Here is a 13,121-nt window from a genome sequence, read left to right as displayed (position 1 = left end):
CTCAAGAGAACTACAAGCTTTACTGAGAGAAGGGAGGAGCGTGATGATGATGGAGAAACGTAGAGAACGATGAGGTAAATCAAACGAAAGAGAGAAAACGTGAGGTCAGGCGCGTACAGTAACTATAAACAAAACCTACTCCGGTAGCCACCAGCCCACCCCCATCATTACCCGATGGCCTCGGTTTTGGCATCCACATGAAATATTGCTGAGAATCATCAGAGCATTAACTACAAGTGTGAAGTTCCCAGAGGTCAGGTGCCAGAACTGAGCAAGGGCTTTTGTAAGGCACAGACCTGGCGAAGCTAACGACAACAGACTCCGAGGTCAAACGCGTGGGAAGACAAAAGAGCCTTAAGTGAGGCTTGAGGTTCTCGTCCCCGTAAGACAGTCCTCCTGATGGGTATCTGATCTTCCTCGTTGAGAAGCTAAACCTGTACGATCCCGTGTGGTAAAGAACCAGAATCTATTTCTTCCCTGTGATTGTTTTTTCGTGTCTTCTTAATTCTTATTAGATATAGGTGTGTCGAGCGGTTACATTCTTGTTAGAACAGACGTACGCGGATGAACAAATTCTTTAAACCTCTTCTTTCTCCTCGTCTACTTACTCCTTCTTCACGAGCAAAGGGGCTTCAATAGAGACACTATAGACAGTTTACAGTTGGAGGCGACCTTGACGCTTTGTTAGACGGTAGAGCCAGAGCGACTCAAGGTCTCGTTTTTGTCTAGCACAGAAAAAGGAATTTGGAAGTCATAGGGGCCTAACACGTGGCGGCATTGTCTATGTACCTAACTCTGTGTTTGTCATCGTCTGAGTATGTATATGGATATTTAGTACGTTTATTTGTGTGCGTATTTATGTGTACAAACGTCTATGTTTGTGCTTAATTTTGTACACATAATCCGTATTTGTGCAGCCTTTGTGTACGTCCCTGTGTACCACATATTCGTGCAGTGTTTACGCACGTTCGTATCACGTGTGCCCACGTGTAGCTACAGTGTAGGCGTAGCTTACCGTTCACTTTGTGATCTTACTTGAGGAGTTTGTTATTTCGACAGATTACAATTTTCTTCCTTATGTCGAATGATCCAGCCACGGACAGGAGTCCTCATCGAGGCCAGGCTCAGTTGCTACGTAAGAATGGGACAGAGAGATTAAGAAAGGAAGAAAAAGGAGAAAAGGAGGAGAGAGAGAAGAAGAAAAAGAAGAAGAAGAAGAAGAAGAAGATATCGTCTGGATCTCTGAGAAAGAGGAAAACCAAAGTAGAAGAATCGTTTTTGTCTAGATATGGAAACCCTGCAGTTTAAAATGGTTGAGGTGGTAGCTGTTTGGAAAGACGGGGTCCATAGCATAGTGTTATAGGGAAAGAATCAGACTTAGCAACGGCCCATCCTTGAGTTACTGACTGCCACGCAGTAACTGATGTGTCGCTACGGCTTTCCAAGTAACACCTGGTTTAGATTATGGTGAAAGCACACAAGCGGTTAGTTCTCGGCACCAGAATCAGAAGAGAGAAAGGGACAGACAGTGCGGCGTGGTGCAAGTAGGTAAGGTCTTGAGGTCAGCAGATGAGTAAATTAGTTTACTTGCGTCAGCCTCGACTCTGTCTAGTAAATAAAACTAAACATTACCCAGGTGTAAGAGCAGTATAGACTGCAGCAAGTGTTCGGCGAGAAATTTCAGCACGTTGGAAAAAGATTGTTTCTGTGCTGTATGTGTAACGTAGGGTTTCCGAGGCTGATTAGATATTACGGTGGCATTCTAGAACCATGGAAGACGGGAGAGTGTTGTAACAGATTTTAGAACGAGAAATAGGAGGAAATAGGGACTCAGAGGTGTTAGACTTTACCAGTTTGTCTCTTTTCCTGGATAATTCTGTCCATATCCAAGCTTAAAGAGGAAGCCTTATCGAATACACAGTTGATAAGGCAGATTTGAACGTGTTGTGTCGTCAGCGTTGTTGATGATAGAAAATCGTTTATAAAATGGATTAACAGCGTTGTTGACTTAACACCAAGGAAGATCCGTCTCTATAGAGACAAAAAGCAGCTAAAGAGGAAGCTACAGGATGAAAAGGAAGATAACAGACGGGTAACCATCCTGGAAATCAGTTCCCAAAGCTACAACTTTGCTAGAAGCTTTCGAAATATGAAGGGTTACAACTCAAGATCCCGCCAAGTATTTCAGAGAGGATACCCAAACATTATCAATTTAGTAGAGAATATTAATGGTGATCTGCCCTTGCGAGAGCCATGCTGATGATCAGAGAGTCGACCGAGTATCAAGATGTTTAAAGACAGGAATTGAGGAGAAATTCAAAGACAGTGAAAAACAGTTGAAATCCAAACAACAGGACGATAGTTGGAAGGGCTAGAAAGGTCACAGTTCTCTTTTGGAATAGGCTGTACCAGTGCATGTTTCTAAGATTTTCAGTTTTTAAACAAGTAGAACATATAAGCAAACTCGGGCGGAGATTCAAGAAGAATTGCTTATATTTATAGCAAGATGCAAAAACACAAGAAAATATCTTTCTAAATCTTTTCTGGCCCCTTCAAAATACCAAATTATTGTGTCATATAAACTTTACAGTATGATCCTGACCTTTTCATTATCGAGAAAACCACGTTTTTCTAACGAATGATGAATATTTACTGTTTTCAGTCTTTTTTTAAGATAACTGCGAGAAAGGATCACTAAAATTAAGTTTGTTCCTGTACATGAACTGTCATCAGTTGTAACTACACAGTGCTCTTCTGTAATGGTAGTAGTCTTCACAGTTTTTTCTGTGAACAAAAAAAAAACCATTGTAGTAAAAGAAAAAAAAAAAGGCCTGAGGGAGTTATTTCCTACATGTTCGAAACCCTGAAAAAAAGTGGTTCTTAGGGTGATACCTCTACGTAATCAAATTAATCATTATCTATCTACTTGTAACATAGTCGTATAGGAATCGGGTCAAATTCTTTAAAAGTTGCGAATGAGCAGTTATATGTAAAAGAAATTCTTTGCAATAAAACATAGTTGTTTGGTATGCTAGCATATTTAAGTGACTGCGTGTCTGTCTTATTGTTTCCTTTATTCTGTTGAGAGAAAAATAGAGATGATAATTGGTTCCTTTGCTCGTGAGTCCCGCGCCTCTCTATCTCTGCTGGCCGTCCGCCAACCCCGGCTAATTCTGTAATCACTACTTGTCGCTGAGGCCAAGGCGACCAATGCTTCCTGCCCTCGTGTCCAACATCTGTCGTCGTGTTACCACAGTATACCCTCTGTCCTAGTGCAGAATTTGACTTTCATTGTAATTCAGCATTTAAACTGTCTTTATTCTGTGTAGTAGCATTTCATGATTGAGTATACATTCACCAATTTGAAGTTTACCATGCGTCTTTTTTGTGCGGTTGAATTCTGTTGTACCATACTTACTATCCATAGTGTTTGTTGGTTTACTTTTCCTTGAATGTGGTGTACCCTCTATATGTTTCTCATTATACCTGTGTCCTACATGCAAGTATATAGGATGCACATTATGGTGTATCAGAATTCTAGAATATGATTCTTAGTAAATTTCTGTCTGTACAGGGTTCGTTTGTTGCCCATTTTCCATCATTCCTCGCCTGCATAAAATTTGATAATCGTACAGCCCTTAAATTGCATGTTATATCTAAAGATTCACTGGACTATGATTCTGTGGATACAGAATCGGTCTTGAATTATCCCTTGTACTGATAGATGCATTTTACTAATTTCTCCCAAATATCACCCTATTTCATTGATATATATATATATATATATATATATATATATATATATATATATATATATATATATATATATATATATATATATATTTTTTTTTTTTTTTTTTTTTTTTTTTTTTTTGTCGCTGTCTCCCGCGTTTGCGAGGTAGCGCAAGGAAACAGACGAAAGAAATGGCCCAACCCACCCCCATACACATGCCTTGATTCAATCCACTGACAGCACGTCAACCCCAGTATACCACATCGCTCCAATTCACTCTATTCTTTGCCCTCCTTTCACCCTCCTGCATGTTCAGGCCCCGATCACACAAAATCTTTTTCACTCCATCTTTCCACCTCCAATTTGGTCTCCCTCTTCTCCTCGTTCCCTCCACCTCCGACACATATATCCTCTTGGTCAATCTTTCCTCACTCATTCTCTCCATGTGACCAAACCATTTCAAAACACCCTCTTCTGCTCTCTCAACCACGCTCTTTTTATTTCCACACATCTCTCTTACCCTTACGTTACTTACTCGATCAAACCACCTCACACCACACATTGTCCTCAAACATCTCATTTCCAGCACATCCATCCTCCTGCGCACAACTCTATCCATAGTCCACGCCTCGCAACTATACAACATTGTTGGAACCACTATTCCTTCAAACATACCCATTTTTGCTTTCCGAGATAATGTTCTCGACTTCCACACATTCTTCAAGGCTCCCAGAATTTTCGCCCCCTCCCCCACCCTATGATCCACTTCCGCTTCCATGGTTCCATCCGCTGCCAGATCCACTCCCAGATATCTAAAACACTTCACTTCCTCCAGTTTTTCTCCATTCAAACTCACCTCCCAATTGAATTGACCCTCAACCCTACTGTACCTAATAACCTTGCTCTTATTCACATTTACTCTTAACTTTCTTCTTTCACACACTTTACCAAACTCAGTCACCAGCTTCTGCAGTTTCTCACATGAATCAGCCACCAGCGCTGTATCATCAGCGAACAACAACTGACTCACTTCCCAAGCTCTCTCATCCCCAACAGACTTCATACTTGCCCCTCTTTCCAAAACTCTTGCATTCACCTCCCTAACAACCCCATCCATAAACAAATTAAACAACCATGGAGACATCACACACCCCTGCCGCAAACCTACATTCACTGAGAACTAATCACTTTCCTCTCTTCCTACACGTACACATGCCTTACATCCTCGATAAAAACTTTTCACTGCTTCTAACAACTTGCCTCCCACACCATATATTCTTAATACCTTCCACAGAGCATCTCTATCAACTCTATCATATGCCTTCTCCAGATCCATAAATGCTACATACAAATCCATTTGCTTTTCTAAGTATTTCTCACATACATTCTTCAAAGCAAACACCTGATCCACACATCCTCTACCACTTCTGAAACCACACTGCTCTTCCCCAATTTGATGCTCTGTACATGCCTTCACCCTCACAATCAATACCCTCCCATATAATTTGCCAGGAATACTCAATAAACTTATACCTCTGTAATTTGAGCACTCACTCTTATCCCCTTTGCCTTTGTACAATGGCACTATGCACGCATTCCGCCAATCCTCAGGCACCTCACCATGAGTCATACATACATTAAATAACCTTACCAACCAGTCAACAATACAGTCACCCCCTTTTTTAATAAATTCCACTGCAATACCATCCAAACCTGCTGCCTTGCCGGCTTTCATCTTCCGCAAAGCTTTTACTACCTCTTCTCTGTTTACCAACTCATTTTCCCTAACCCTCGCACTTTGCACACCACCTCGACCAAAACACCCTATATCTGCCACTCTATCATCAAACACATTCAACAAACCTTCAAAATACTCACTCCATCTCCTTCTCACATCACCACTACTTGTTATCACCTCCCCATTTGCGCCCTTCACTGAAGCTCCCATTTGCTCCCTTGTCTTACGCACTTTATTTACCTCCTTCCAGAACATCTTTTTATTCTCCCTAAAATTTAATGATACTCTCTCACCCCAACTCTCATTTGCCCTTTTTTTCACCTCTTGCACCTTTCTCTTGACCTCCTGTCTCTTTCTTTTATACGTCTCCCACTCAATTTCATTTTTTCCCTGCAAAAATCGTCCAAATGCCTCTCTCTTCTCTTTCACTAATACTCTTACTTCTTCATCCCACCACTCACTACCCTTTCTAATCAACTCACCTCCCACTCTTCTCATGCCACAAGCATCTTTTGCGCAATCCATCACTGATTCCCTAAATACATCCCATTCCTCCCCCACTCCCCTTACTTCCATTGTTCTCACCTTTTTCCATTCTGCACTCAGTCTCTCCTGGTACTTCCTCACACAAGTCTCCTTCCCAAGCTCACTTACTCTCATCACCCTCTTCACCCCAACATTCACTCTTCTTTTCTGAAAACCCATACAAATCTTCACCTTAGCCTCCACAAGACAATGATCAGACATCCCTCCAGTTGCACCTCTCAGCACATTAACATCCAAAAGTCTCTCTTTCGCGCGCCTGTCAATTAACACGTAATCCAATAACGCTCTCTGGCCATCTCTCCTACTTACATAAGTATACTTATGTATATCTCGCTTTTTAAACCAGGTATTCCCAATCCTCAGTCCTTTTTCAGCACATAAATCTACAAGCTCTTCACCATTTCCATTTACAACACTGAACACCCCATGTATACCAATTATTCCCTCAACTGCCACATTACTCACCTTTGCATTCAAATCACCCAACACTATAACCCGGCCTCGTGCATCAAAACCACTAACACACTCATTCAGCTGCTCCCAAAACACTTGCCTCTCATGATCTTTCTTCTCATGCCCAGGTGCATATATGCACCAATAATCACCCATCTCTCTCCATCAACTTTCAGTTTTACCCATATTAATCGAGAATTTACTTTCTTACATTCTATCACATACTTCCACAACTCCTGTTTCAGGAGTACTGCTACTCCTTCCCTTGCTCTTGTCCTCTCACTAACCCCTGACTTTACTCCCAAGACCTTCCCAAACCACTCTTCCCCTTTACCCTTGAGCTTCGTTTCACTCAGAGCCAAAACATCCAGGTTCCTTTCCTCAAACATACTACCTATCTCTCCTTTTTTCACATCTTGGTTACATCCACACACATTTAGGCACCCCAATCTATATATATATATATATATATATATATATATATTTTGCTTTGTCGCTGTCTCCCGCGTTTGCGAGGTAGCGCAAGGAAACAGACGAAAGAATGGCCCAACCCACCCACATACACATGTATATACATACACGTCCACACACGCACATATACATACCTATACATCTCAACGTATATATATATATATATATATATATATATATATATATATATATATATATATATATATATATATATATATATTTTCTTTTTTTTTTTTTTCATACTCTTCGCCATTTCCCGCGATAGCGAGGTAGCGTTAAGAACAGAGGACTGGGCCTTTGAGGGAATATCCTCACCTGGCCCCTTTCTCTGTTCCTTCTTTTGGAAAATTAAAAAAAAAAACGAGAGGGGAGGATTTCCAGCCCCCTGCTCCCTTCCCTTTTAGTCGCCTTCTACGACACGCAGGGAATACGTGGGAAGTATTCTTTCTCCCCTATATATATATATATATATATATTTTTTTTTGCTTTGTCGCTCTCCCGCATTTGCGAGGTAGCGCAAGGAAACAGACGAAAGAAATGGCCCAACCCACCCCCATACACAATGTACACACACACACGCCCACACACGCAAATATACATACCTATACATCTCAATGTACACATGTATATACACACACAGACACATACATATATACCCATGCACACAATTCACACTGTCTGCCCCTATTCATTCCCATCGCCACCTCGCCACACATGGAATACCATCCCCCTCCCCCCTCATGTGTGCGAGGTAGCACTAGGAAAAGACAACAAAGGCCCCATTCGTTCACACTCAGTCTCCAGCTGTCACGCAATAATGCCCGAAACCACAGCTCCCTTTCCACATCCAGGCCCCACACAACTTTCCATGGTTTACCCCAGACGCTTCACATGCCCTGATTCAATCCACTGACAGCACGTCAACCCCGGTATACCACATCGATCCAATTCACTCTATTCCTTGCCCTCCTTTCACCCTCCTGCATGTTCAGGCCCCGATCACTCAAAATCTTTTTCACTCCATCTTTCCACCTCCAATTTGGTCTCCCACTTCTCGTTCCCTCCACCTCCGACACATATATCCTCTTGGTCAATCTTTCCTCACTCATTCTCCTCATGTGCCCAAACCATTTCAAAACACCCTCTTCTGCTCTCTCAACCACGCTCTTTTTATTTCCACGCATCTCTCTTACCCTTACATTACTTACTCGATCAAACCACCTCACACCACACATTGTCCTCAAACATCTCATTTCCAGCACATCCACCCTCCTGCGCACAACTCTATCCATAGCCCACGCCTCGCAACCACACAACATTGTTGGAACCACTATTCCTTCAAACATACCCATTTTTGCTTTCCGAGATAATGTTCTCGACTTCCACACATTCTTCAAGGCTCCCAGGATTTTCACCCCCTCCCCCACCCCATGATTCACTTCCGCTTCCATGGTTCCATCCGCTGCCAGATCCACTCCCAGATATCTAAAACACTTTACTTCCTCCAGTTTTTCTCCATTCAAACTTACCTCCCAATTGACTTACCCTGAACCCTACTGTACCTAATAACCTAGCTCTTATTCACATTTACTCTTAACTTTCTTCTTTCACACACTTTACCAAACTCAATCACCAGCTTCTGCAGTTTCTCACATGAATCAGCCACCAGCGCTGTATCATCAGCGAACAACAACTGACTTACTTCTCAAGTTCTCTCATCCACAACAGACTGCATACTTGCCCCTCTTTCCAAAACTCTTGCATTCACCTCCCTAACAACCCCATCCATAAGCAAATTAAACAACCATGGAGACATCACACACCCCTGCTGCAAACCTACATTCACTGAGAACCGATCACTTTCCTGTCTTCCTACACGTACACATGCCTTACATCCTTGATAAAAACTTTTCACTGCTTCTAACAACATGCCTCCCACACCATATATTCTTAATACCTTCTAGACAGCATCTCTTATCAACTCTGTCATATGCCTTTTCCAGATCCATAAATGCTACAAACAAATCTATTTGCTTATCTAAGTATTTCTCACATACATTCTTCAAAGAAAACACATGATCCACACATCCTCTACCACTTCTGAAACCACACTGGTCTTCCCCAATCTGATGCTCTGTACCTGCCTTCACCCTCTCAATCAATACCCTCCCATATAATTTCCCAGGAAAACTCAAGAAACTTATACCTCTGTAATTTGAGCACTCACTTTTATCCCCTTTGCCTTTGTACAATGGCACTATGCAAGCATTCCGCCAGTCCTCATGTACCTCACCATGAGTCATACATACATTAAATAACCTTACCAACCAGTCAACAAACAGTCACCCCATTTTTAATTAATTCCACTGCAATACCATCCAAACCCGCTGCGTTGCTGGCTTTCATCTTCCGCAAAGCTTTTACTACCTCTTCTCTGTTTACCAAATCATTCTCCCTAACCCTCTCACTTTGCACACCACCTCGACCAAAACACCCTATATCTGCCACTCTATCATTAAACACATTCAACAAACCTTCAAAATACTCACTCCATCTCCTTCTCACATCATCACTAATTGTTATCACCTCCCCATTAGCCCCCTTCACTGAAGTTCCATTTGTTCCCTTGTCTTACGCACTTTATTTACCTCCTTCCAAAACATCTTTTTTATTCTCCCTAAAATTTAATGATACTCTCTCACCCCAACTCTCATTTGCCCTCTTTTTTCACCTCTAGCCCCTTTCTCTTGACCTCCTGCCTCTTTCTTTTATACATCTCCCAGTCATTTGCATTATTTCCTTGCAAAAATTGTCCAAATGCCTCTCTCTTCTCTATCACTAATAATCTTACCTCTTCACCCTACCACTCACTACCCTTTCTAATCTGCCCACCTCCCACGCTTCTCATGCCACAAGTATCTTTTGCGCAAACCATCACTGCTTTCCTAAATACATCCCATTCCTCCCCCACTCCCCTTATGTCCTTTATATATATATATATATATATATATATATATATATATATATATATATATATATATATATATACATATATTTATTTATTTATTTATTTATCTATTTTGCTTTGTCGCTGTCTCCCGCATTTGCGGGGTAGCGCAAGGAAACAGACGAAAGAAATGGCACAACCCACCCCCATACACAATGTACACACACACACACACGCCCACACACGCAAATATACATACCTATACATCTCAATGTACACATATATATACACACACAGACACATACATATATACCCATGCACACAATTCACACTGTCTGCCCCTATTCATTCCCATCGCCACCTCGCCACACATGGAATACCATCCCCCTCCCCCCTCATGTGTGCGAGGTAGCACTAGGAAAAGACAACAAAGGCCCCATTCGTTCACACTCGGTCTCCAGCTGTCACGCAATAATGCCTGAAACCACAGCTACCTTTCCACATCCAGGCCCCACACAACTTTCCATGGTTTACCCCAGACGCTTCACATGCCCTGATTCAATCCACTGACAGCACGTCAACCCCAGTATACCACATCGATCCAATTCACTCTATTCCTTGCCCGCCTTTCACCCTCCTGCATGTTCAGGCCCCGATCACTCAAAATCTTTTTCACTCCATCTTTCCACCTCCAATTTGGTCTCCCACTTCTCGTTCCCTCCACCTCCAACACATATATCCTCTTGGTCAATCTTTCCTCACTCATTCTCTCCATGTGCCCAAACCATTTCAAAACACCCTCTTCTGCTCTCTCAACCACGCTCTTTTTATTTCCACACATCTCTCTTACCCTTACATTACTTACTCGATCCAACCACCTCACACCACACATTGTCCTCACACATCTCATTTCCAGCACATCCACCCTCCTCCGCACAACTCTATCCATAGCCCACGCCTCGCAACCATACAACATTGTTGGAACCACTATTCCTTCAAACATACCCATTTTTGCTTTCCGAGATAATGTTCTCGACTTCCACACATTCTTCAAGGCTCCCAGGATTTTCGCCCCCTCCCCCACCCTATGATTCACTTCCGCTTCATGGTTCCATCCGCTGCCAGATCCACTCCCAGATATCTAAAACACTTTACTTCCTCCAGTTTTTCTCCATTCAAACTTACCTCCCAATTGACTTGACCCTCAACCCTACTGTACCTAATAACCTTGCTCTTATTCACATTTACTCTTAACTTTCTTCTTTTACACACTTTACCAAACTCAGTCACCAGCTTCTGCAGTTTTTCACGTGAATCAGCCACCAGCGCTGTATCATCAGCGAACAACAACTGACTCACATCCCAAGCTCTCTCATCCACAACAGACTTCATACTTGCCCCTCTTTCCAAAACTCTTGCATTCACCTCCCTAACAACCCCATCCATAAACAAATTAAACAACCATGGAGACATCACACACCCCTGCCGCAAACCTACATTCACTGAGAACCAATCACTTTCCTCTCTTCCTACACGTACACATGCCTTACATCCTCGATAAAAACTTTTCACTGCTTCTAACAACTTGCCTCCCACACCATATATTCTTAATACCTTCCACAGAGCATCTCTATCAACTCTATCATATGCCTTCTCCAGATCCATAAATGCTACATACAAATCCATTTGCTTTTCTAAGTATTTCTCACATACATTCTTCAAAGCAAACACCTGATCCACACATCCTCTACCACTTCTAAAACCACACTGGTCTTCCCCAATTTGATGCTCTGTACATGCCTTCACTCTCTCAATCAATACCCTCCCATATAATTTACCAGGAATACTCAACAAACTTATACCTCTGTAATTTGAGCACTCACTCTTATCCCCTTTGCCTTTGTACAATGGCACTATGCACGCATTCCGCCAATCCTCAGGCACCTCACCATGAGTCATACATACATTAAATAACCTTACCAACCAGTCAATAATACAGTCACCCCCTTTTTTAATAAATCCCACTGCAATACCATCCAAACCTGCTGCCTTGCCGGCTTTCATCTTCCGCAAAGCTTTTACTACCTCTTCTCTGTTTACCAAATCATTTTCCCTAACCCTCTCACTTTGCACACCACCTCGACCAAAACACCCTATATCTGCCACTCTATCCTCAAACACATTCAACAAACCTTCAAAATACGCACTCCATCTCCTTCTCACATCACCACTACTTATCACCTCCCCATTTGTGCCCTTCACTGAAGTTCCCATTTGCTCCCTTGTCTTACGCACTTTATTTACCTCCTTCCAGAATATATATATATATATATATATATATATATATATATATATATATATATATATATATATATATATATATATTCCCTCAGAGGCCCAGTCTTCTGTTCTTAATGCTACCTTGCTAATGCGGGAAATGGCGAATAGTTTGAAAGAAAGATATATATATTCATACTATTCGCCATTTCCTGCACTAGCGAGGTAGCGTTAAGAACAGAGGACTGAGCCTTTGAGGGAATATCCTCACTTGGCCCCCTTCTCGTTTCCTCTTTTGGAAAATTAAAAAGCGAGAAGGGAGGAATTCCAGCCCCACACTCCCTCCCCTTTTAGTCGTCTTCTACGACATGCAGGGAATACGTGGGAAGTATTCTTTCTCCCCTATCCCCTGGGAGAGAGAGAGAGAGAGAGAGAGAGAGAGAGAGAGAGAGAGAGAGAGAGAGAGAGAGATTTCCTTACGTGATTAGTTCCTTAATACAGATTGATGTTAGTTCGATTATACCGAGTGATCCCCTCTTACTGGACGTTAATCCATTATTGTACTGATCTGCCCTTTTCTTATGCTGCTTATTCCCTGATATAGACCCTAGATTCCCAAAGAGAGGCATGGAGAGAATTTGTATGTGTGTGTGTGTTCACCTTTATGTCTGCCTCTGTTACTGTTTGTGTCAAATGTATATGCTGCTTACATGAAAAGATTATGCTTCCATATGCAGAGAAAGTAAATATTCGCATACTATCATGAGCAAGTGCCTTTGTAAGGGAATTGTATAAAGGCAAGAGGGACAAAAGTGAATGTTCGATTCACAAAGGTAAGAATCTCTTGATTATACCATGTAAGTTGTATGAAAGAGTGATTACTGAGGGGTGGAAGCATACGCTGAACATGACTGGGTTGGAACAGTGTGGTAGAGGATGTGGATCAAGTGTTTGGC

At 42.0% G+C, this 13,121-nt stretch overlaps 1 protein-coding gene across 5 annotated transcripts in view; it reads left to right on the top strand.

The window, feature by feature from the left end:
• Nucleotides 1–13,121, top strand: part of LOC139754164 (ras-related and estrogen-regulated growth inhibitor-like protein) — a 392,942-nt gene that overhangs the window by 374,016 nt on the left and 5,805 nt on the right. The gene's annotated exons all lie outside the window — the stretch shown is intronic.

This window comes from Panulirus ornatus, chromosome 16 (assembly GCF_036320965.1).
Source record: "Panulirus ornatus isolate Po-2019 chromosome 16, ASM3632096v1, whole genome shotgun sequence".
Lineage (NCBI taxonomy): Eukaryota > Metazoa > Arthropoda > Malacostraca > Decapoda > Palinuridae > Panulirus > Panulirus ornatus.
The sequence above is the reverse complement of the archived record's forward strand: the minus strand, read 5'-3'. Positions and strand labels throughout refer to the sequence as shown.